Here is a 25,498-nt window from a genome sequence, read left to right on the forward strand (position 1 = left end):
GAGAACTGGGATACTCTGGTAGCTCAGCGCCCAAGAGAGGGCAGGAGTCGCCGCTCTGCTCTCCCAGACTGTCGGCATGGATCTCTGGCTCCCTGCCAGCTTCATGGCTGTGTAATGAGCACACATTCGAGGGAAGAGTCTGCTGTGTGAGAGAGGCTTTCAGGTCTCCAGCTCTGTCTCACCACCAGGTAACCCAAAATTATGCTGGCTTCTCTGTCCAAATAGGAGTCCTCTGTTGCTCTGAGCCCGGATTCTAAGCCATTAACCCAGGCACCAAGTTGGGAAATTCCTCCAGAGAAAAAGAAGCTGGCTAACATTGAAACATACTACATGATCTCCACTCTTTAGAATTTTAGCATATTTAGTCCATGTTGTGTCCACAAATGTCTGATACCCTTCAGTTCAGTTCAGTCGCTCAGTCGTATCCGACTCTTTGTAACCCCATGAATTGCAGCACGCCAGGCCTCCCTGTCCATCACCAACTTCCAGAGTTCACTCAGACTCACATCCATCGAGTCAGTGATGCCATCCAGACATCTCATCCTCTCTCGTCCTCTTCTCCTCCTGTCCCCAATCCCTCCCAGCATCAGAGTCTTTTCCAATGATACTTTTACTTAAAGAAAATTTCCGGCATTTGAAGTTGTGTTTAACAACACAATTGGCCTGCTTTCTCTTCCATTCTTCATGGAAGTACAGAATTTGAGGTTTTATTCTCTACTTTGTCACTTACTTAAACTACAACAGTGATAGACATCATTTAACCTTTCTTTCCATGACTGGTTATGTATCAAAGGAGAGAATAATGCAGTGTGTCTGTCAATATTGCTTGTTCAAAGGCTTTCAAAGCAGGAAAGTAACATATTTTTCCTCTGTGAGTTAGAAATACATATTTTCCCTTAGAGAACAAACAACTCCAAATTTTAGATAATAGCAATTCCTGACACAAAGTCCAAGGAGAGATTATGTTCATTTGGGAGAAGAAGTTACATTCTGTGATTCCCAGTAGAGTCTGGCCAATGTCATTCAATGTCTTCTGACATCATCTCTCATGCAGGGTTGTTTAATCTACTCAAAGAGATTGTATTTTTTGAAACTAAGTATCCAGATCTGGAGTTTGAAGCTTAGAATCATAAGTGGAGTATTCTGGGGTAAACCATGGCGTCTCACAGACCATTTGTTTTTCAGTTCTCATGACTATACTAAGGAGAACGATTTTAATGATAGAGGGTTCATGGCTGCTCCGCGAGGCTTCTGATGAGGCCACTGCCTGACTCTAAAGTCAATGACCAAGGGTGTGTAGCTTATAAAGAATACATCCAGCTACCAGCCTAATCCTGAGACTCTGAACTCATTTAACCACTCAGGGTAGAGAAACCAACATTTCCTGTAAATCTTTCTCAGATTCTGTGCAGAGCTCTACAAATCAGAATGTTAACTCTGATAGGACCTTGTAACACCATCTGTCTCAGACTATTTAGTAAAGTAATATTTCCTGTTTTTGTCCATTTTCATCCTTGTTATGCTCATCACTTCTATAAGAAACCAGATCCAAATGTTCCACAGGGCAATGACTCTGCAGCATCAGCTTCTGAGGAGAGTGCCCTCAACTGCTCGGGTGAGGGTTCCACAGGACAGAAGATCTTTCTCATCTGCTGGTCAGCAACCCATTGTCCCATTTCTCTCTCCTCAGACAGCAGACAGCTCCGCCTGGTGGACGGGGGCGGTCCCTGCGCCGGGAGAGTGGAGATCCTTGACCAGGGCTCCTGGGGCACCATCTGTGAAAACAGCTGGGACCTGGACGATGCCCGTGTGGTGTGCAGGCAGCTGGGCTGTGGAGAAGCCCTCAGTGCCGTGGAGTCTGCTCCCTTTGAGGCGGGATCAGGACCCATCTGGCTGGACCACGTGTATTGTGGAAGAATGGAGTCCGACGTGTGGCAGTGCCCTTCCCGGGGCTGGTGGCGACACAACTGCGGTCATGATGAGGATGCAGGAGTTATCTGCTCAGGTATGATCAGTGAATTGCCCACGGACTGAAAGGACAGGAAGCTCCAAGGAAGCTGGTGTCTGATCACCAGGGCAATAGATGTGTAAGCTAGAGATGTCTGAGATATCCTCCTTGAAGGCATAAAGTATCTCTGAGTGATCAGTTCAGTTCAGTCGCTCAGTGGTGTCCGACTCTTTGCTACCCCATGGACTGCAGCATGCCAGGCTTCCCTCTCCATCACCAACTGCAGAAGCTTACTCGAACTCATGTCTATTGAGTCGGTTATGCCATCCAACCATCTCACCCTCTATCTTCCCCTTCTTCTCCTGCGTTTAATCTTTCCTAAAATCAGGGTCTTTTCAAAGGAGCCAGTTCTTCACATCAGGTGGCCCAAGTATTGGAGTTTCAGCTTCAGCATCAGTCCTTCCAATGAATATTCAGAACTGATTTCCTGAATGGCTTCATTTATTGCTACTTTCCTCTTACAAGTCTCTGCTATTTCTTCTCCAGTGATCTTGCCTGATATAGCTTAATCTATATCCCAATAAAAATTGATGCTCATTTTTTATATTATTTACTTTTGGAAGAGTGAAACATTTGCAAATCACCACATGCACCTGCTTTGCACAGTGAGCCCATGGGAGGAAAAGGCTGGAATGAGGATGTACCTTCCAGGCTGGAGTCCTTTCTGAATATATGGTGTGATACACTTTTTTGTGCTAGGTTAGTAGGAGTGGAGGCACAGGAGACATCATCAAACAAATCAGAGAGGAACTTATGGATTTGTGCCAAATTGCAAGTCCCCTTTGAAAATTTAGATTTGAATATCCATAGCTCTTTGACTGGTAGGACAATAGAGTTGTGGATGAAATGTTCTGAGTCTGGGTTCTCCTTTCATTGTTATTAGAAAGGATTGTCTGTTCTTTTTTTTTTTTTTCCTTTAAAACCTCTATATAAACAAAAATTTTGGAGGAACACTTAGCCACACACTGACAAGTCAAAAATATAGGCAATAAAATATGAATTTATATGTTTTATGGTAAGAAATTATATTTTATACCTGATGTCTTTGAGATATAAAAGAATTGTGTTTGGGGGCTTGTTTGATAGGAATAGGAGTAAGAGGACACCTGTAATTTTTGAAGAAGGAGGAGGAGACTTATAGCAGCTAAGAGGAAAAAGAAGGGCAATGGGAGATGTCAAAGGCCATATGGGGTTCTCTGAGCATCACTACGGGTCCAGGTGTGGTGTGGAGGATGCTACATGTGTCCAAGGATACAGGAGGTCTGTACAGCAGGAGATCAGACAAGGATGTATTTTTTATTATATTTAATACCTTTATCCACTCACACCAGCCTCCTATTGCACAAATTTTCTTACAATTTTCACACACATATGCTTTCATATAAAATTTAAAATGAAGTAGAAAATAAAAAACAAATAATAATATGTCTCAGAAGTATCTATCCTGATGGGTATATGACTTTAGATTATTCAGCATATATTTAAATGTTTAGCATGTATCTTGGTATATGAAACAGCATACAAGAAATATTTCTTTCTTGTTCTTTTTAAATTTGTAACTGCATGGGATTGATATAGAAACTAACAATCTGTTAAGTAAAAATGTTTTAATTAGAATGTGTATCCTATGACCAAACTCCCAGCCAGACCACACCAGATGTCCTAACCTGGACTGGGGAGTTGAAAGTGGGTAAGTAACAAAAGGCTCACAGATCATCCTGGCTCTTGCCATTCCCTCTTGGATAAGTGGTCAAGCTGGTCCTTCGATTCATTAATTTCTATTGTGTATTTTCTGTTCTCTCCTGTTCTCTATAGTACATTTTTATTCTGTTGAAATATTCTTTCTGAACCTTCAATGTCCTCATACTTATGAAATCAGAGTCATTTACCAGAAAGGATTCCACTGTGTACATAAATAATTATAAGCACAGTCAGAAATCAGGCAAATGTGTTTAAAAATTGTTCTTTATAGTGAGAAGTTTTATTTTTTTCATTAGGTTACCTTTCCTCTATCCAAAATATGGTCCCTGAAGGTCAAATCATGTCGTGAGTCTTTCCTTAGTCTCCCTCTTTCAGTTTCAGACCCCATCCACTCCCAGGTTAACCTACCCCTCATCCCAGCCACACTCCACTCCTACAGAAGTTCTTCCCTTTCAGAGTCTCTTTTGCATCTGTTTGTAGCTCTTAGGATTGTTTTCTCTTGTTTGCAGTGGGAGAAATGGGAAAGGGAAACAGGGTTAAGTCACAGATGGAAGGAGCACAGGGGTAAAATGTGTTAAAAACTTGCTGGACAGATATTTTCCCCAAATCTTTCTTTCATCCATATTGAGGCTTTTGTAAGGTAGAAATCTGTAAATTATATATGACTGTTTGCTCTGTCTTCTCTTCTTCTCCTCCTCTCTTTTTTTTCAAACAGCATGATGACCGTTTCTCAAGAAATAGGAAAGTAGTTTGCAGTTAGCATATGAGCGCATGCTAGGTCTCTTCAGTCATGTCTGACTCTTTGCGACTCTGTGAATTGTAGCCCATCAGGCTCCCTCATCCGTGGGATTCTCCAGGACAGAATACTGGAGTGGGTTGCTATGCCCTCCTCCCAGGGATTGAACTTGTTCATTGGCAGGCGGGTTCTTTACCACTAGTGCCACCTGGGAAGCTCCATTTAGCATATAGATAGAATTTAAAAACATTAAATTGCCTTCACTCCATAGCATCTGCTAAGATTCTCATGTGTTGGAGGAAAACCAGTAATATGAAGTAATCAACACAATTTTGGATAGTCCCACTGAGAACTCATTCTCTTCCAGGTTCATTGGCAAATCCTAGGCTTTCTTGATAGATGGCTAGGACCAACCCTTTCTCCTATGACTCTGACCTTTCTTCATATTCAAACTCATCTGTGGACAATTTCTTTTCACAATTCAAGTTGGCTAAGAAATTCTTGGAATTTTTCACCATCAGAGATTATGAGAAATATATGGGAATCATAAAATGTAGACTTGTTATAATATCTAGCTTTCCTTCCATAAGCCATAAGTCTGTTTATAGACTGACCTGCACTCAGATCTCTCAATTGATTTCTCTTGTATCAGTGACTTGAATATTGACTCCTGAGAAAAAATCTGGCTCGACTTTTAGCCCCAGAAATTTCAGGATGGACTTCTAACCTTGTCTGGATCTTGGTTCTCTAACCTCTTGAATCCCAAGGACCTATTTCACTCTGGGTTAGTTCAGTTCTGCACCCAAGTCTGACGCCCCATTGCAGTGCAGTTTCCTTGGGCCCTATAGTTTCCAGGCCCTTAAATGAGGAATTCACATCCTAACCAACATCAAAATATAAGTTTTTGGAATTCAGCCATTCCAAACTGACTCTGCAAATCCTTCTGGATTTCTCTTCCGAAATTCACTCATGAAAATGCACTTCTGACACTGTCAAATTTTCTCTTCATGCCTCAGTCCTGGAAAATAAAAGCTTTTACACCATTGCCTGTGACATGTTTCCAGTTGCCAAGCCAGGATCATGAACATGCAGTGGGTTTATTTATTTGTTTCTCTCAGGATTTGTGCATCTGTTTGGAAAGGATGGGCCCTGCTCAGGGCGAGTAGAAGTGTATTCTGGAGAAGCCTGGATCCCAGTGTCTGATGGGACTGTCACACTCCCCATTGCCCAAGTCATCTGTGCAGAGCTGGAGTGCGGCAAAGCTGTGTCTGTCCTGGGACACGTGCCCTTCAGAGAGTCAGATGGCCGGGTCTGGGCTGAAGAGTTCAGGTGTGAGGGGGAGGAGCCTAAGCTCTGGTCCTGTCCCAGACTGCCCTGTCCAGGGGGAACTTGTCACCACAGTGGAGCTGCTCAGCTCATCTGTTCAGGTGAGATGTATGTCAGGACTAACCTCCCTGCATACTCTGTTCAGGTGAGAAATCATGAGATGTTTCTGAAATTCTGTTATCTCGTATCCAGCATACTCAGAAGTCCGGCTCATGACAAACGGCTCCTCTCAGTGTGAGGGGCAGGTGGAGGTGAACATTTCTGGATGATGGAGAGCACTCTCTGCCTCCCACTGGAGTCTGGCCAGTGCCAATGTTGTCTGTCGTCAGCTCAGCTGTGGAGTCGCCATCTCCACCCCCGGAGGACCACATTTGGTTGAAAGAGGTGATCAGATCTCAACAGCCTGATTTCACTGCCCGGGGGCTGAGTCCTTCCTGTGGAGTTGCCGGGTGACTGCTCTGGGTGGTCCTGACTGTTCCCATGGCAACACAGCCTCTGTGATCTGCTCAGGTAAGAGAGGGAAAGGCTACTGGTACTTAGGATGCTCTTGGAGTGAAACGCCCCCAAGAGCAGAGGTTGAGGGAAAACTGGCTTTAAAAGGTAGTTTCTCTTTTTAAAATTTGTTTATTATAATTGGAGGATAATTACTTTATAGTATTGTGACGGTTTTTGCCATACGTCAGTATGGATCGGCCATAGGCATCCATTTGTCCCCTCCATCCTGTACCCTCCTCCCATCTTCCTCCCCACCCCATCCCTCCAGATTGTCACAGACCACCAGCTTTGGGAGCCCTGCATTATACATCAAACTCTCAATGCCTATCTGTTTTGCATAAGATAATGTATATGTTTCATTGGTATTCTCTCAAATCATCCCCCCGTCAACAAATAGATTCAAGAGATTAGATCTGATAGAGTGCCTGAAGGACTATGGACAGAAGTTCATGATGTTGTACAGGAGGTGGTGATCAAAACCATCCCCAAGTAAAAGAAATGCAAAAAGGCAAAATGGCTATCTGAGGAGGCCTTACAAATAGCTGAGAAAAGAATAGAAGTGAAAAGCAAACGAAAAAGGAAAGATATACCCATCTGAATGCAGAGGTCCAAGGTATATCAAGGAGAGATAAGAAAGCAATGCTAAGTGAAGAATGCAAAGAAATAGAGGAAAACAATGGCATGGGAAAGACTAGAGATCTCTTCAAGAAAATTAGAGCTACCAAGGGAACATTTCATGCAAAGATGGGCACAATATAGGACAGAAAGAGTATGGACCTAACAGGGCAGAGGATATTAAGAAGAGGCGGCAAGAATACACAGAAGAACTACACAAAAAATCTCAATGACCCAGATAATCTTAATAACTCAGATAATCACTCACCTTGAGCCAGACATCTTGGAGTACAAAGTCAAATGGGCTTTAGGAAGCATCGCTACCAACAAAGCTAGATGGAATTCTAACTGAGCTATTTCAAATCCTAAAACATGATGCGGTGAAAATGCTGCATTCAGTATGCCAGCAAATATGGAAAACTCAGCAGTGACCTCAGGATATGGAACAATGGACTGGTTCCAAACTGGGAAAGGAGTACACCAAGGCCATATATTGTCACCCTGCTTATTTAACTTATATGCAGAGTACGTCATGAGAAATGACAGGCTGGGTGAAGCACAAGCTGGAATCAAGATTTCCAGGAGAAATATCAATAATCTCAGATGTGCAGATGACACTACATTTATGGCAGAATGTGAAGAAGAACTAAAGAGCGTCTTGATGAAGGTGACAGAGGAGAGTGAAAAAGCTGGCTTAAAACTCAACATTTAAAAAATGAAGATTATGGTTTTGCCATACGTCAACATTTGGTCCCATCACTTTATGGCAAATAGATGGGAAAAACAATGGAACCAGCAGTAGACTATTTTCTTGGGCTCCAAAATTACTGCAGATGATGACTGTAGCCACGAAATTAAAAGACACTTGCTCCTTGCGAGAAAAGCTATGACCAACCTAGACAGCATATTAAAAAGCAGAGACATTACTTTGTCAATGAAGGTCCATATAGTCAAAGCCATGGTTTTTCCAGTAGTCATGTATGAATGTGAGAGTTGGACCATAAGCAAGGCTGAATGCTGAAGAATTGATGCTTTTGAGCTCTGGTGTTGGAGAAATCTCTTGAGAGTCCCCTGGACTGCAAGGAGATCAAACCCATCAATCCTCATGGAAATCACTCCTGATTATTCGTTAGAAGGGCGGATGCTAAAGCTAAAGCTCCAATACTCTGGCCACCTGATTCAAAGAGCTGGCTCATTAGAAAAGACCTTTATGCTGGGAAAGATTGAAAGCAGGAGGACAAGGGGATGACAGAGGTTGAGATGGTTGGATAGCATCCCTGACTCAGTGGACATGAGTTTGAGCAAGCTCTGGGAGATGTGAAGCACAGGGAAGCCTGGTGTGCTGCAGTCCATGGTGTTGCAAAGAGTCAGACACGACTGAGCAACTGAACAACAACAACAACAACTCCTGCCAGTGAGTCCAACTGTCTGTTCTTGCATCTGTGTCTCAAAAAGTAGACATTTCATGGTGAAATATTATAGCAATTTAATTATTTTCTCTTGCATATAACTGTACATTCCTTCTGGGATAGATATCTGTGTAAGATAAGGGTCAGGTTTCATACAGACATCCAGCTGACTCAGAATCTTTTACTGAACAGGCTCTTTTCCCCACTGCTGTCACCTTTGTCATCAGCAGAAGGGCATATATGTCTGTCCTTTATGACTGTCTGCTCTGTCCATTGTACTATTTGTCTATCCTGGCTCCAATACTGTATGTCTTAATTATTGTATCTTTATATTGTCTGGATGGTTTTAATTTATGAAGTGAAGTGAAGTGAAGTCGCTTAGTCGTGTCCGACTCCTTGAGACCCAGTGGACTGTAGCCTACAAGGCTCCTCTGTCCATGGCATTTTCCAGGCAAGAGTACTGGAGTGGGTTGCCATTTCAGAGTTACTTTTTATTAACTCCTCTAACACTGTTTCTTTTCTTTCCAACTGTGTTGGTCTTTCTAGGCCTTTTGGATTTTGTATAAATTTTAGAATCAGCTTGTCACTTTTCACCACCCCCACCGCCCCGAAAAAAAAAAAAAAGCCTAAATGTATTTTGATTGTAACTAGATTGAATCTATGTATAAATTTGAGGATGATTAACAATTTTGAGTCTCCCAATTCACTGACATCGTATATCCCTCCATTCAGTTAGGTCTTGAATTTCTCTCAGAGGTTTTGCCCATCTTCTACTAGGTTTTCTCTTAGGCATTTATTTTTGATGCTAGTCGTATTTTTTTGTGTGTAAAAGTGTCCTAAGAATGATTCTTTTGGACTTGTTTCACCTTTTAATATTTTTTTGAGACTTACAGAAAAGTTGTAAGAATAATATAAAAATTCCCAGATGACCTTTACCTGGATTTCCCAATGTTAGTATTTTGCTTTAATCTTTTAAAAAAATACATATATTTAAAATATATATATATATATATATTTTATTGAAGTGTAGTTGATTTACCATGTTTCAGGTGCAAAGCAAAGTGATTCAGTTATACAAATACACATTGTTATTTTTGAAATTATTTTCCATCATAGGTTATTACAAGATATTGACTATAGTTCCCTATACTATACAGTAAACCACTGTTACTTGTTGCATATCTATTTTTAAATTAGAAATCTAGCATTCTATTAATACTAAGTCAAACAAGTGGAATCAAAATGTCATAAACTTTTTAGTTAGGCAAAAATTTACGTTTTCTAAAATATATATATTATACATAAATATATATTTGTAAAAAAGCTTTTCTACTACACTTGATAAAGACTTGAGTAAGAACATCAAAAAAATAAAAGAAGAGATAATAGAAAAAGTGAAACATGATCTTTTACTTTTATCCAGTATGTTTCACTTTTTCTATTGCATATTCATTCTTTCTACTCTGCCATCTTGAACTGGAAGTCCTGTTTTGCTTTATTTTTTTTTTTTTTATTTTTATTTTTTTTTAGTTTTTTATTTTTTAAATTTTAAAATCTTTAATTCTTACATGCATTCCCAAACATGAACCCCCCTCCCACCTCCCTCCCCATAACATCTTTCTGGGTCATCCCCATGCACCAGCCCCAAGCATGCTGCATCCTGCGTCAGACATAGACTGGCGATTCAATTCACATGATAGTATACATGTTAGAATGTCATTCTCCCAAATCATCCCACTCTCTCCCTCTCCCTCTGTGTCCAAAAGTCCGTTATACACATCTGTGTCTCTTTCCCTGTCTTGCATACAGGGTCGTCATTGCCATCTTCCTAAATTCCATATATATGTGTTAGTATACTGTATTGGTGTTTTTCTTTCTGGCTTACTTCACTCTGTATAATTGGCTCCAGTTTCATCCATCTCATCAGAACTGATTCAAATGAATTCTTTTTAACGGCTGAGTAATACTCCATTGTGTATATGTACCACAGCTTTCTTATCCATTCATCTGCTGATGGACATCTAGGTTGTTTCCATGTCCTGGCTATTATAAACAGTGCTGCGATGAACATTGGGGTACATGTGTCTCTTTCAATTCTGGTTTCCTCGGTGTGTATGCCCAGAAGTGGGATTGCTGGGTCATAAGGTAGTTCTATTTGCAATTTTTAAGGAATCTCCACACTGTTCTCCATAGTGGCTGTACTAGTTTGCATTCCCACCAACAGTGTAGGAGGGTTCCCTTTTCTCCACACCCTCTCCAGCATTTATTGCTTGCAGATTTTGGATCGCAGCCATTCTGACTGGTGTGAAGTGGTACCTCATTGTGGTTTTGATTTGCATTTCTCTAATAATGAGTGATGTTGAGCATCTTTTCATGTGTTTGTTAGCCATCCGTATGTCTTCTTTGGAGAAATGTCTATTTAGTTCTTTGGCCCATTTTTGATTGGGTCGTTTATTTTTCTGGAATTGAGCTGCAGAAGTTGCTTGTATATTTTTGAGATTAGTTGTTTGTCAGTTGCTTCATTTGCTATTATTTTCTCCCATTCAGATGGCTGTCTTTTCACCTTGCTTATATTTTCCTTTGTTGTGCAGAAGCTTTTAATTTTAATTAAATCCCATTTGTTTATTTTTGCTTTTATTTCCAGCATTCTGGGAGGTGGATCATAGAGGATCCTGCTATGATTTATGTCTGAGAGTGTTTTGCCTATGTTCTCCTCTAGGAGTTTTATAGTTTCTGATCTTACATTTAGATCTTTAATCCATTTTGAGTTTATTTTTGTGTGCGGTGTTAGAAAGTGATCTAGTTTCATTCTTTTACAAGTGGTTGACCAGTTTTCCCAGCACCACTTGTTAAAGAGATTGTCTTTACTCCATTGTATATTCTTGCCTCCTTTGTCAAAGATAAGGTGTCCATATGTGTGTGGATTTATCTCTGGGCTTTCTATTTTGTTCCATTGATCTATATGTCTGTCTTTGTGCCAGTACCATACTGTCTTGATGACTGTGGCTTTGTAGTAGAGTCTGAAGTCAGGCAAGTTGATTCCTCCAGTTCCATTCTTCTTTCTCAAGATTGCTTTTGGCTATTCGAGGTTTTTGTATTTCCATACAAATCTTGAAATTATTTGTTCTAGTTCTGTGAAAAATGTGGCTGGTAGCTTGATAGGGATTGCATTGAATTTGTAAATTGCTTTGGGTAGTATACTCATTTTCACTATATTGATTCTTCCAATCCATGAACATGGTATATTTCTCCATCTATTAGTGTCCTCTTTGATTTCTTTCATCAGTGTTTTATAGTTTTCTATATATAGGTCTTTAGTTTCTTTAGGTAGATATATTCCTAAGTATTTTATTCTTTTCGTTGCAATGGTGAATGGAATTGTTTCCTTAATTTCTTTTCTACTTTCTCATTATTCGTGTATAGGAATGCAAGGGATTTCTGTGTGTTGATTTTATATCCTGCAACTTTACTATATTCATTGATGAGCTCTAGTAATTTTCTGGTGGAGTCTTTAGGGTTTTCCATGTAGAGGATCATGTCATCTGCAAACAGTGAGAGTTTTACTTCTTCTTTTCCAATTTGGATTCCTTTTATTTCTTTTTCTGCTCTGATTGCTGTGGCCAAAACTTCCAGAACTATGTTGAATAGTAGCGGTGAAAGTGGGCACCCTTGTCTTGTTCCTGACTTTAGGGAAATGCTTTCAATTTTTCACCATTGAGGATAATGTTCGCTGTGGGTTTGTCATAGATAGCTTTTATTATGTTGAGGTATGTTCCTTCTATTCCTGCTTTCTGGAGAGTTTTTATCATAAATGGATGTTGAATTTTGTCAAAGGCCTTCTCTGCATCTATTGAGATAATCATATGGTTTTATTTTTCAATTTGTTAATGTGGTGAATTGCATTGATTGATTTGCGGATATTGAAGAATCCTTGCATCCCTGGGATAAAGCCCACTTGGTCATGGTGTATGATCTTTTTAATGTGTTGTTGGATTCTGATTGCTAGAATTTTGTTGAGGATTTTTGCATCTATGTTCATCAGAGATATTGGCCTGTAGTTTTCTTTTTTGTGACATCTTTGTCAGGTTTTGGTATTAGGGTGATGGTGGCCTCATAGAATGAGTTTGGAAGTTTACCTTCCTCTGCAATTTTCTGGAAGAGTTTGAGTAGGATAGGTGTTAGCTCTTCTCGAAATTTTTGGTAGAATTCAGCTGTGAAGCCATCTGGACCTGGGCTTTTGTTTGCTGGAAGATTTCTGATTACATTATCAATTTCCGTGCTTGTGATGGGTCTGTTAAGATTTTCTATTTCTTCCTGGTTCAGTTTTGGAAAATTGTACTTTTCTAAGAATTTGTCCATTTCTTCCACGTTGTCCATTTTATTGGCATACAACTGCTGATAGTAGTCTCTTATGATCCTTTGTATTTCTGTGTTGTCTGTTGTGATCTCTCCATTTTCATTTCTAATTTTATTGATTTGATTTTTCTCTCTTTGCTTCTTGATGAGTCTGGCTAATGGTTTGTCAATTTTATTTATCCTTTCAAAGAACCAGCTTTTGGCTTTGTTGATTTTTGCTATGGTCTCTTTTGTTTCTTTTGCATTTATTTCTGCCCTAATTTTTAAGATTTCTTTCCTTCTACTAACTCTGGGGTTCTCCAACTCTTCCTTTTCTAGTTGCTTTAGTTGTAGAGTTAGGTTATTTATTTGACTTTTTCTTGTTTCTTGAGGTATGCCTGTATTGCTATGAACTTTCCTCTTAGCACTGCTTTTATAGTGTCCCACAGGTTTTGGGTTGTTGTGTTTTCATTTTCATTAGTTTCTATGCATATTTTGATTTCTTTTTGATTTCTTCTGTGATTTGTTGGTTATTCAGAAGTGTGTTGTTCAACCTCCATGTGTTAGAATTTTTAATAGTTTTTCTCCTGTAATTGAGATCTAATCTTAATGCATTATGGTCAGAAAAGATGCTTGGAATGATTTCGATTTTTTGAATTTATCAAGTTTAGATTTATGGCCCAGGATGTGATCTATCCTGGAGAAGGTTCCATGAGCACTTGAAAAAAGGTGAAATTCGTTGTTTTGGGGTGAAATGTCCTATAGATATCAATTAGGTCTAACTGATCTAATGTATCATTTAAAGTTTGCGTTTCTTTGTTAATTTTCTGTTTAGTTGATCTGTCCATAGGTGTGAGTGGGGTATTAAAGTCTCCCACTATTATTGTGTTATTGTTGATTTCCCCTTTCATACTTGTTAGCATTTGTCTTACATATTGTGGTGCTCCTATATTGGGTGCATATATATTTATAATTGTTATATCTTCTTCTTGGATTGTTCCTTTGATCATTATGTGGTGTCCTTCTTTGTCTCTTTTCACAGGCTTTGTTTTAAAGTCTATTTTATCGGATATGAGTATTGCCACTCCTGCTTTCTTTTGGTCTCTATTCGCGTGGTATATCTTTTTCCAGCCCTTCACTTTCAGTCTGTATGTGTCCCTTGTTTTGAGGTGGGTCTCTTGTAAGCAGCATATAGAGGGGTCTTGTTTTTGTATCCATTCGGCCAGTCTTTGTCTTTTGGTTGGGGCGTTCAACCCATTTACGTTTAAGGTAATTATTGATAAGTATGATCCCGTTGCCATTTACTTTATTGTTTTGGGTTCGGGTTTATACACCCTTTCGTGTTTCCTGTCTAGAGGATATCCTTTAGAATTTGTTGGAGAGCTGGTTTGGTGGTGCTGAATTCTCTCAGCTTTTGCTTGTCTGTAAAGCTTTTGATTTCTCCTTCGTATTTGAATGAGATCCTTGCTGGGTACAGTAATCTGGGCTGTAGGTTATTGTCTTTCATCACTTTAAGTATGTCTTGCCATTCCCTCCTGGCCTGAAGAGTTTCTATTGACAGATCAGCTGTTATCCTTATGGGAATCCCCTTGTGTGTTATTTGTTGTTTTTCCTTGCTGCTTTTAATATTTGTTCTTTGTGTTTGATCTTTGTTAATTTGATTAATATGTGTCTTGGGGTGTTTCGCCTTGGGTTTATCCTATTTGGGACTCTCTGTGTTTCTTGGACTTGGGTGATTATTTCCTTCCCCATTTTAGGGAAGTTTTCAACTATTATCTCCTCAAGGATTTTCTCATGATCTTTCTTTCTGTCTTCTTCTTCTGGGACTCCTATAATTCGAATGTTGGAGCGTTTCATATTGTCCTGGAGGTCTCTGAGATTGTCCTCATTTCTTTTAATTCGTTTTTCTTGTTTCCTCTCTGATTCATTTATTTCTACCATTCTATCTTCTATTTCACTAATCCTATCTTCTGCCTCCGTTATTCTACTATTTGTTGCCTCCAGAGTGTTTCTGATCTCATTTATTGTGTTATTCATTATATTTTGACTCTTTTTTATTTCTTCTAGGTCCTTGTTAAACCTATCTTGCATCTTCTCAATCCTTGTCTCTAGGCTATTTATCTGTGTTTCCATTTTGATTTCAAGATTTTGGATCATTTTCACTATCAATATTCGGAATTCCTTCTCCGGTAGATTCCCTACTTCTTCCTCTTTTGTTTGGTTTGGTGGGCAACTCTCCTGTTCCTTTACCTGCTGAGTATTCCTCTGTCTCTTCATCTTGGTTATATTGCTGTGTTTGGGGTGGCCTTTTTATATTCTGATAATTTGTGGAGTTCTCTTTATTATGGAGCTTCCTCACTTTGGGTGGGGTTCTATCAGTGGCTTGTCAAGGTTTCCTGGTTAGGGAGGCTTGTGTTGGAGTTTTGGTGGGTGGAGCTGGGTTTCTTCTCTCTGGAGTGCAGTGGAGTGACCCGTAATGGGTTATGAGACATCAAAGGTTTTGGGATAATTTTGAGCTGCCTGTATATTGAGGCTCAGGGGAGTGTTCCTGTGTTGCTGGAGAATTTGCGTGGTATGTCTTGTTTTGGAACTTGTTGGCCCTTGGGTGGAGCTTGGTTTCAGTGTAGGTATGAAGGCATTTGATGAGCTCCTATTGCTTAATGTTCCCTGAATTCAAGAGTTCTCTAATGTTTTCAGGCTTTGGGTTTAAGCTTCCTGCTTCTGGTTTTCAGTTTTATTTTCACAGTAGCCTCTAGACTTCTCCATCTATACAGCACCGATGATAAAACATCTAGGTTAAAGATGAAAAGTTTCTCCACCTTGAGGGACACTCAGAGAGGTTCACTGAGTTACAAGGAGAAGAGAAGATGGAGGGGTAGTTAGAGGTAACTGGAATGAGATGCGGTGAGATCAAGAGAGGAGAGAGCAAGCTAGCCAGTAGTCACTTCCTTATGTGCGCTCTATAGTCTGGACCGCTCAGAGGTATTTACAGAGTTATACAGGGAAGAGGAGAGGGAGGAAGTAGACAGAGGTGACCAGGAGGATAAGAGAGAGGAATGAGAAGGAGAGAGACAAATCCTGCCAGTAACCAGTTCCTTAGGTGTTCTCTACCGTCTGGAACACACAGAGATTCACAGAGTTGGATAGAGAAGAGATGGGGAGAAAAGAGACAGAGGCCACCTGGTGGAGAAAAGGAGAGGCCAGAGGAGGAGAGAGTGGACAAGCCAGTAATCTCGCTCTCAGGTAAACTTGGGTAGTGAAGTTTGGGTTTTTAAATGTACAAAATTGACAACAAAGATTAAAAATCTGGAGTAGAGGTTGGATTTTCAAAGATACAATATTAAAGAAAAGCAGAAGGAAAAAGGAAGAAAGGAAAAAAGAATTATTAAAAACAAACAAACAAAAAAAAACAAAACAAAACACCAACAACCATCCAAAGAGTATATATGGTGTTTGCCTTAAAAAAAAAAAAAAGTCTTTTTTTTTTTAAAAATAGTAATACTAGGTTATAGAAATAAAAATTAGAGGAAAATAGAAGACTTAACAATTGAAAAAAGCTCGGAAAAAAAAAGAAAAAAAAAGCAAAAGGCAAAAAAAAAAAAAAGAATGATTTTAAAAATATTAAAAATTAAAAATATATCTGATTCTTCTCTGATGTTATGGGCCGTGTGGGCTCATTTCCAAGGTGGTTCCTCTGTTTAACTTCTTCTGTTTGCTGGTTTTTAGGCTCACTAGTTCAGTCGCGCTGTGGGGAGGGGGATGCTGCAAACAAATAGCACTGTCGTGTGTACACAGTATCTCTGCCCCGCTTGACCTGTCCTTTCTCGCGGCGCACAAACCACTCCGGCTCTACGATGCTCAGCTGGGAGCCGTCTGGGGGCCGGCCCTAGGCTGCGTGCACTTCCCGGTCCAAGCCGCTCAGGTTCGGCCCTCAGGCAGCCCTCAGAGGCACAAATGCGGCTGGGACTGCGCTTTGTGCCCTTCCCAGGTCCGAGTAGCTCAGGAGTTTGGCGAGCGCGATCGCCGCGGCTTGTCACCTTTTCCGCCGCTGCCGCTCAGCTCTCTGGGTGGACCGCTGGCGCACCCGTGAGGCAGACTGTGACTGTCCAGCACCCCCAGAAGTCTTAGCAAAGGAGCCTGCTTGCAGTTAGGTAAGTAAAGTCTCTCCGGGTCTGCAATTGCCCCTTTCCAGACCTTACGGCTCTGGCTGCCTGTCCCCGGCGGGGAATGGTCTGCAGCCGGCTTTTTCCGCTCCGTCCTTTGTTCTGTGCTCGGTCCTGGCGGTGTCTTATGTTCGAGCTTTTCGCGTGGTAGCTATCCCACAGTCTGGTTTGCTAGCCCAAGTTAGATCGTTCTGGTTGCGCGTGGGGCGTTCCTGCCCGATTCTTACAAAGCTCTGCAGCCCGCGCCTCCCGCGCGTCCCTGCCCTGCCCCCACTTCCCAATGGCGGATGCAGGCGGCTGTGCTGCTTTTCCGCTGGGGGAGTTACTGGTGGGCTTGTAATCTCTTGGTTTTAATTATTTATCTATTTTTCCTTCCTGTTATGTTGCCCTCTGTGTTTCCAAGGCTCGCCACAGACTCGGCAGGGAGAGTGTTTCCTGGTGTTTGGAAACCTCTCTTCTTAAAATTCCCTTCCCGGGACGGGCTTCCCTTCCCAGGACGGAGCTCCCTCCCCACCTCCTTTGTCTCCTTTTTCGTCTTTTATATTTTTCCTACCTGTTTTTGAAGACAATGGTCTGCTTTTCTGGTTGCCTGATGTCCTCTGCCAGCCTACAGAAGTTGTTTTGTGGAGTTTGCTTGGCGTTGAAATGTTCTTTTGAGGAATTTGTGAGGGATAACGTGATCTTCCCGTCCTATTCCTCCGCCATCTTTCCTGCTTCCCTGTTTTGCTTTAATCTTTATCTCTCTGTTTGTCTCCCCTCTTTTTCGGTCTGTCCCCCTCCTGTTCCATTTGTCCCTAAATATGTAAACTCTTTCTGAATTAGGTTGCAGACATGATGTCCCTTTATCCCTAAAATACTTCAGGGAATTTCCACAGGTGTTAACCACAGTTCAGTCAAGTCTCAGCAAACTTCAGCCCCAAATGACATCTAAGTGCAACCACATGAAAAACCCCAAGACAGGACTGCCAAGTGGAGTCTTTCTCAGATTACACCCAGGAAATCATGAGCAAACTGAAGTATATATGTTTTACTTTAGTTGCTAAGTTTTGGGGGGAATTTGTTTTGCAGCACTATAACTAGGACACTTACCATGTGACCAGCATTTCTAAACAGAGGAATATTTGTCCTCTGATCTTCCACTGAACTCTTTCTACCTTATGCTGATCTAACACTGAGATACACTCATTCTCTAGTTCTTAATTCCTGCTATTAAGTTTTTTAGCTCTAGAATTTTTATTTGTTTTTGTAATCATTTCCTTGCCAAGATACATATCTTGTGAGTTAATTTGATGAGTATTTTAATCACGGCTGTTTAAATTCTCTGTCAATGGAATCTAGAAAAAGGGTACAGGTGAACCTATTTTCAGGGCAGAAACAGAGATGAAGACCTAGAGAACAGATGGGAACACACCGCGGTGGTTAGGAGAGGGCAGGATGAATCGAGAGAGTAGCGCTGACTGATATACACTGTCGCGTGGGAACCAGATGGTAGCAGGAAGCGGCTGTGTAGCACAGGGAGCTCAGCTAGATGCTCTGTGATGACGGAAAGGGTGGGATGGGGGATGGGGCGGGAGGGAGGCTGGAGAGGGAGGGTATATATGTGTACTAATGGCCGATTCACGTTGTTGTACAGCAGAAACTAACACAACATTGTAAAGCAATTATCTTCCAGTAATAAAAATAATAACAAAATAAAACAAATTCTCCATCTGGTAACTCTAATAGCTGGATACCCTGGGATATTCTTTCCAATGTTTCCTTTTGCCTCTTGAGCTTCCATGAAATCTCTTTTGCATAATTATTTGTTTAAATGATAGACATTGAAGATGAAAAATTGTAGAAATTCTTCAGAAAGGATTTTGTTTTGCTTCTTCTACTTAGGGATAGATTTAGGAGTAACACACCTTATTGAACTCAGTGCAACACTTGGCTTAAACCAAAATTATGGCACTGTCAGAGGCAGTCTCCATAGAGAAAGTGGACACTAAAGTTATGATAACTTTACTGATATGTCACAGCTTTCATTTCAGGCTCCACTGCTAGGTCATGTTTTAACCTTAATTTAGTTTTCAGTACTTCAACCCTCCCAGCCCTCTGATCATTGGTTTTTCTGCAGGAAACCAGACCCAGGTGCTGCCCCAGTGCAATGACTCTGTGTCCCAACCAGCAGGCTCTGAGGCCTCAGAGGAGAGCCTCCCCCCCCCCCCTACTGCTCAGGTGAGGGTCCCACAGGAAAGAAGACCTTCTTAGCCCCTGCCCCCTTGCCCCCCTCACCACCGTCACCGTCCCATTTCTGTCTTCTCAGACAACAGATAACTCCGCCTGGTGGACGGGGGCGGTCCCTGCGCCGGAAGAGTGGAGATCCTTGACCAGGGCTCCTGGGGCACCATCTGTGATGACGGCTGGGACCTGGAAGATGCCCGCGTGGTGTGCAGGCAGCTGGGCTGTGGAGAAGCCCTCAATGCCACGGGGTCTGCTCACTTTGGGGCAGGATCAGGGCCCATCTGGCTGGACGACCTGAACTGCACAGGAAAGGAGTCTCACGTGTGGCGGTCCACTTCCCGGGCCTGGGGGCGGCATGACTGCAGACACAAGGAAGACACGGGGGTCATCTGCTCAGGTCTGCGCTGCACACTGTCCACAGTTTGGGGGAGGGGTGGGGCTCTGGAGGACTGGGGTCTGATCCCTGAAGGAGAGAGGCAGAAAGGACTAGAGAAGGGCGCTTCCTCGCATGGAGCCTGTCTTTTCAGCAGACGTGAAGAGGAGGTGCTTTCACTTCCTCCTGCAGCAGCTGAAATTCTGGTCCTTTTTTCTCAATAGTGTTTCCTGGCAGAGCCGTTTCTGACGGTTTCCACGTGAAAGCAGGGCTCTCTCTCCAGTTCCCTGTGGTAGTACAGTCTGGAGATCCTGTGGATGATGTAAGGAAAGCACAGATTTACTCTGCTCAGTTCTGCATGCTAGGAGCCTGCTGAGGGTCTCCGCAGGCCAACATCCCAGTGTCCGCAAGGCTGCGTTCTTCCTGGAGGCCCCCTTTCCCAGCCTCATCCCAAGGTCCTCAAGTTAGTTACATATGTAAAGCCCCTTTTGCCAGGTCAGGTAACATATTCACAGGTACTAAGGATTGGTATGTGGACATTTGTGGCTCTGTTATTTTGCTTCCCTCCCCAAATACCCACATCACATTCCATCCACAAACCATTTTAGAGTTTTTTCAGGAAGCAGGAGTCAGTTCTCCATCCTGCAGGTGCCCCAGTTGGTCTTTCTTTCAGTTTGTATCCACTACATCATCGTGGATAATAGAAAGACACAAACGGACAAAGTCAGGGGAAAGCGAGGCAATGGTAGTCTTGTCAACTAGTGGGTATCTCTGCAGCTGGCTCAGGGATGTATGGTCACAGTTTCTGGGAGAGAGGAAGACCCAGAGCACTGAGCGGAGTGCTCAGTGTGTCCTGTCTCCTCTCTTTCAACCTTAGAGTTCCTGGCCCTCAGGATGGTGAGTGAGGACCAGCAGTGTGCTGGGTGGCTGGAAGTTTTCTACAACGGGACCTGGGGCAGTGTCTGCCGTACCCCATAGACGGCATCACCGTGTCCATGATCTGCAGACAGCTTGGCTGTGGGGACAATGGAACCCTTGACACTTTTGTTGCTCTTAGAGAAGGTTCTAGACCCCGGTGGGTAGATGGAATCCAGTGTTGGAAAACTGACACCTCTCTCTGGCAGTGTCCTTCTGACCCTTGGAAATACAGTTCCTGCTCTCCAAAGGAGGAAGCCTATATCTCGTGTGCAGGTGACTTACTGTCTGTTTCTATGTCTGTCTCAACCCCGAAGGATGTTGCTAGAGTGATTTTATGCTTTCCAATCTAAGTGATGATTTTAAGTTGAGTCTACAAAATGTCTATGTGCCTGTGTCTGTGTGTGTTTGTATTTGTTGTGGGGTGTGGAGACCAATAAATGATGCACAGTTACAGTTATTTCAGCTGATGATCACATGCACTGAACGTCTCAGCCCAGGAGATAATGCGCCTGTGTTTTCACATGTCATTTGCACTGAGTCAGACCCTAGATAATCTTATGCGGGGACAGGACCACCCCTAGCTGTCCTTGATCCACTGTTTCCCTATTTTGTGCAGGAAAAAGACCCAAGAGCTGTCCAACTGCTGCCCCCTGCACAGGTATGGCAGCCCGCCCCCACCCCTGTGGGTCCCAGGGCCTCCTTCCTCCCACCAGGGCAGTCACAGGAGGGGCCGATGCCTTTTCAGAGAGAAGCTCCGGCTCAGGGGAGGAGACAGCGAGTGCTCAGGGCGGGTGGAGGTCTGGCACAGCGGCTCCTGGGGCACCGTGTGCGATGACTCCTGGAGCCTGGCAGAGGCCGAGGTGGTGTGTCAGCAGCTGGGCTGTGGCCGCGCCCTGGAAGCTGTGCTGGCGGGGCATTCGGCCCTGGAAATGGGAGCATCTGGCTGGACGAGGTGCGGTGCGGGGGCCGGGAGTCCTCCCTGTGGGACTGTGCTGCGGAGCCCTGGGGGCAGAGTGACTGCAAGCATGAGGAGGATGCTGGTGTGAGGTGCTCTGGTGAGCGAGGGGCTCGGGGTCCATCCTGGGTGAGCTAGGGCAGGGCGGGGGCAGGGGGCTGGACCAGGGGTGGTGGGGAGTTTGTGTTCAGAGAGTGTCTGGGGCTCTGATCTAGCACAGTGAAGCTGGGAGGACTGGACACTGATGTCATGGAGACTGAGGGGGTGATTTTAGGGCTCAGAAGGGAAAAATGGGTTACCCTGTGATCTGTCCAATTCCCTTTACCTAATCTCCTGTTTTTCTCTTTAGGTGTAAGGACAACATTGCCCTTAAATACAGCAGGTACTGTGATCCATCCACGGTCAGGGGAGAATACTCAGATTCTGATAACCTGTTCTGTGGGCTCTCTGACAGCTCAGGAGAGGAAAGAGCCTGAGGAGTCCTGGCTGTTGGGAAGGAGCCAGGGCATTGTTGGGGAATGCCCCTGCCTTGGTTCCCGGGGCCACATGTTTCTCAGGCCCAGGATCCAAGAGAGTCTGGTTCCAGTGATGCAGATTCTAAGGTTCTCCCACCTGCCCTTGAGTGTTGCTCCTCATCGGTGAGGTGCAGGTCTCAGGAATGTTTGATGCCCAAGAAGAAGGGATGAGCTGGGTCCTTAGAGGCTGTCTCGGCAGGGCAGCTCCCTGATGATCCCCGGCTCTGCCTCGGGGCCCCACTGGCAGGAGTGGAGTTGACTCGTTTCAGGACGAGACCTGGAGGAACCCAGTCACTATTAGTATATTTGTGTCTGAAGCTATACCATCATCCAGAGCCCCCGGAAATGCTGGTACAGGCAGTTTCTCTGTGCCCAGGACCTTCTCCCCACCCTGTTGCCTTGCTCTCCTTAGGGACTAGACCAGCCTCAAATCCTCTCCTTGGCATCTTATCCTTGCCTGGGGTCCTCTGCCTCATCCTGGTGTCCCTTCTCTTCCTGGTCCTCATCATCCTGGTGACTCAGCTGCTCAGATGGAGAGCAGAGCACAGAGGTGGGCGGCAGGGGGAACTGGGGACCAGGGAGAGTGTGTGGAGGCAGGAGATGGGGCAGGTGTAAGGAGGGGAACCTGGGCCAGGTCTCTGTTCTGAGTCTGTAGAGCTCCATGTGCTCCATGCTGAGCTGTAAGGGCTGAGCAGACGGAGGTTCTTAGGACTAGGGTGTGAACTCTCATAAGTCATGGCCTCTCCTGTGAGACCAGAAAGAGTCAGGGCTGAGCTGTGAATTCAGGTCAGGCGAGGGGAGAAGGTGCCGACATGGTGCACTGGGTAAGAGATGCTGCTGAGGCCCAGGCAGCCTCTGTGTGAGCATGGGGGAGATGAAGGTGGGCCTGCTGGATCGGGATGTCTTGGGCGGCATCTCTGACCTGCTGGGGGATCTCTCAGCCTTATCCAGCTATGAAGATGCTCTTGCTGAAGCCGTGTATGAGGAGCTCGATTACCTTGTGACTCAGAAGGAGGGTCTTCTGGGCAGCCCAGGTGGGTGTCTCTGCCTGCCCTCCTGGGACCTCTGGTTGTCACCTCCCATTGGCTGTGAACATCTTCTCAGCATCCACAGACCCCACATGTGCCCAGGCTTACAGAGGCAGCTCTCCAAAGTGGCAGGATGGCCTCGCAGAGCCCCGTGAGCCCCAGCCCCCATCTACACTGCAGGAGCCAGGCCTGTCCCTTCCCAGCCTTAATGCAGGTCCCATGGGTGTGGGGAGGGGCATTCCGTGTGTCATGTGATGTTTTTCTCCACTTTAGGCCTCCTGTCAGATGGGGAGGGCAGCCATGACTCCAGATCCGCTCCAGGTGATAGAGGTGGACCCGCCTCAGCTGGGCTTTGGGAGGAGAGTTTCCCTCATGGAGACAAGATGCAGTGGGAACAGTCTTCCTTTGATGGACCAGAAGGCTCCCTTGTGTCCAGATGGGGCCCGTCCTTCCCTTTCTCTGACTGTTCTGTGATGTCTCACATTGGAGCCAGGCTCTCTGTGTCCAGAATCACAACAGGCACACACTAGTTTTAAAAATAATTTCTGTAAAGCACAATATGTCAAAATACTTTAGTAATGCTCAATGGTAGGAGAGTTACTTTGGGATATATATTTTCAAACAGGAAATATTAAGATATGTAAAATCATGTTTTGGTTTATGGACACATCAAAATGAAACATGGTCTTTGAGAAAAAAATCTTTTGAAACAAGGAGTGACTGGTGCCTCTATTTAGCAGCTCAGAAACTCTGGGTCAGAAGGATCTTAGGTATTTCCCAGACCAACCCCCTTACTGTGGTTTCATCTGACCCCTGCTCTGCCCTCAGAAGCCCCAGATCAGAGGACTGATGCCCCTGGTGAGGATTATGATGATGGTGAGAGGTACCAGTGCCTGGGGCTCCTCATGACTCTCAGGGGAGCAAGGAGGAAGTGCTCCCAGAGAAGGAAGATGGGATGAGGTCTCAGACAGGTGAGTGGGTGGGATCAGGTAGCTGATCCCCTGTAATCTTTGGTCTTTGTCCTGGAAAAGGTAAATTTGAGCTCTTCAATGCCCAGCCTCTCTGCAGTTTCAAAATATGGGTAACCTCATGCATTGGGTGGGCCACCCTAGTGGCTCAGAAGGTAAAGAATCCAACTGCAATGCAGGAGACCTGGATTTGATCACTGGATCAGGAAGAGCCCCCGAAGAAGGGAATGTCTGCCCACTCCAGTATTCTTGCCTGGAGAATCCAATGGACAGAGGAGCCTGGTGGGCTACAGCTCATAGCGTTGCAAACAGACACAACTGAGTGACTAACACTTCCCTTCTCAACCATTTGCCATCTTTAATGCTGTCAGACTCCTTGGGGGGTGAGGAATCAGTCTACGTTTGGCATTTATGTCCCCATAATGCAACATAAATTTTCATTTTATTTGTAATATGCTTGCATTAAAGTTTATAGATTAGGGACTTTTCTGGTAATCCAGTGGTAAGGACTCTGCATTTTCACTGCTAGGGCCTCTGGGTTCAATCCCTGGTCAAGGAACTAAGATCCCACAAGCATTGTATAGTAGTCAAAAGAAATAGATAGCTTATAGATTAACTGAGCATATTTACCAAATCCAAAAGCAGACAAGTGTTTTGATAACATCTCTGTGCTGCCTGCATGTGAAAGACAGAGATTTAGAAAATGTATTGCAGTATTGAAATTTGTGAGTCATCTGATAATTTAAGATGAGCTCTGTGTGTTTAAGGTTGCAATGACATGTACAAAGTCTGTGGTATATGGTGGCCTTAACATTAAGCCATGTTGGTGGGTCATTGACTCAGAGCTTATGGTCAGCTAAGGTCTAATTTCCTCCAGATATTTCAGTTGTCAAGAGAAAACACTCTTTCTCTGGAAGAGAGTATTTATCCATCTGAGGGCCTGTGTGGTCCCTGGGAGGGGCCATCTGTGGATGCACCCGTGATACTCTTTGTGGACATTTGGGAACATGTGTCAAGATAACTAAGAGCAGAGTTGGTTTATGAGTGAGGAACTCAGATTTTCCCTTTGTCCACTCTGCCTCTCATTGTGATTTCACATCTGTCAGCTGTGAGAGGAGAATATTTAAATTGTTATGCTCTTACTGTTCCTGGGCATCTCCTTGCTATTGTGTAGCCTGGAAGCAGGTCTTCCCAGAGCTCCTGTATGAGCACAGGTCTCCTGTGATGCAGAATTTCCATATGAACTGAGGCCCCAGTGACCACATGGACCTGACCTGAGAGGACAGCCTGGATCCATCCTCCTGTAACTGGTGTGAAACAGCCTGAGCCTCCTGCCCACACCTGGCTCCCAGGGATGCTTTGTCATCATCACTTGTTTAACCCGCTTCCAACACCCCGTCCAGTTCCTTTGTCTCAGTTCTAATTATGCTTCTCTTTGCCTTTTCAGGCTCTTCTCTAAACATCTCTAGAGAGGAAGCTGATCCTGGGGAAGGAGAAGAGAGCCCCTGCCTACTCCAGGGGGAGAAAGGGGACCCTGGGTGTGATGATGTTGAACTCAGTGTCCCTGGAACATCCACAGTGACTTTCCTGTGATGTTGTATTAAATACAAGATGATGCCTCAGATATTCTAATTGCCTGTATTTCAATAGAGGCTGACCTGTGATGGTGTTATATGGAAATTGCTCAAAATGAAATATTCTGATTAAAGTAACTTTTGCTTTGTTAATAA

The 25,498-nt window shown here is 43.7% G+C and overlaps 1 pseudogene; it reads left to right on the forward strand.

Moving 5' to 3' along the window:
• Positions 1 to 1,405: 1,405 nt before the first annotated feature.
• LOC132659488 (antigen WC1.1-like) lies at positions 1,406 to 25,498 on the forward strand (annotated as a pseudogene).

This window comes from Ovis aries, chromosome 3 (genome assembly GCF_016772045.2).
Source record: "Ovis aries strain OAR_USU_Benz2616 breed Rambouillet chromosome 3, ARS-UI_Ramb_v3.0, whole genome shotgun sequence".
In the NCBI taxonomy this organism is placed as follows: Eukaryota; Metazoa; Chordata; class Mammalia; order Artiodactyla; family Bovidae; genus Ovis; species Ovis aries.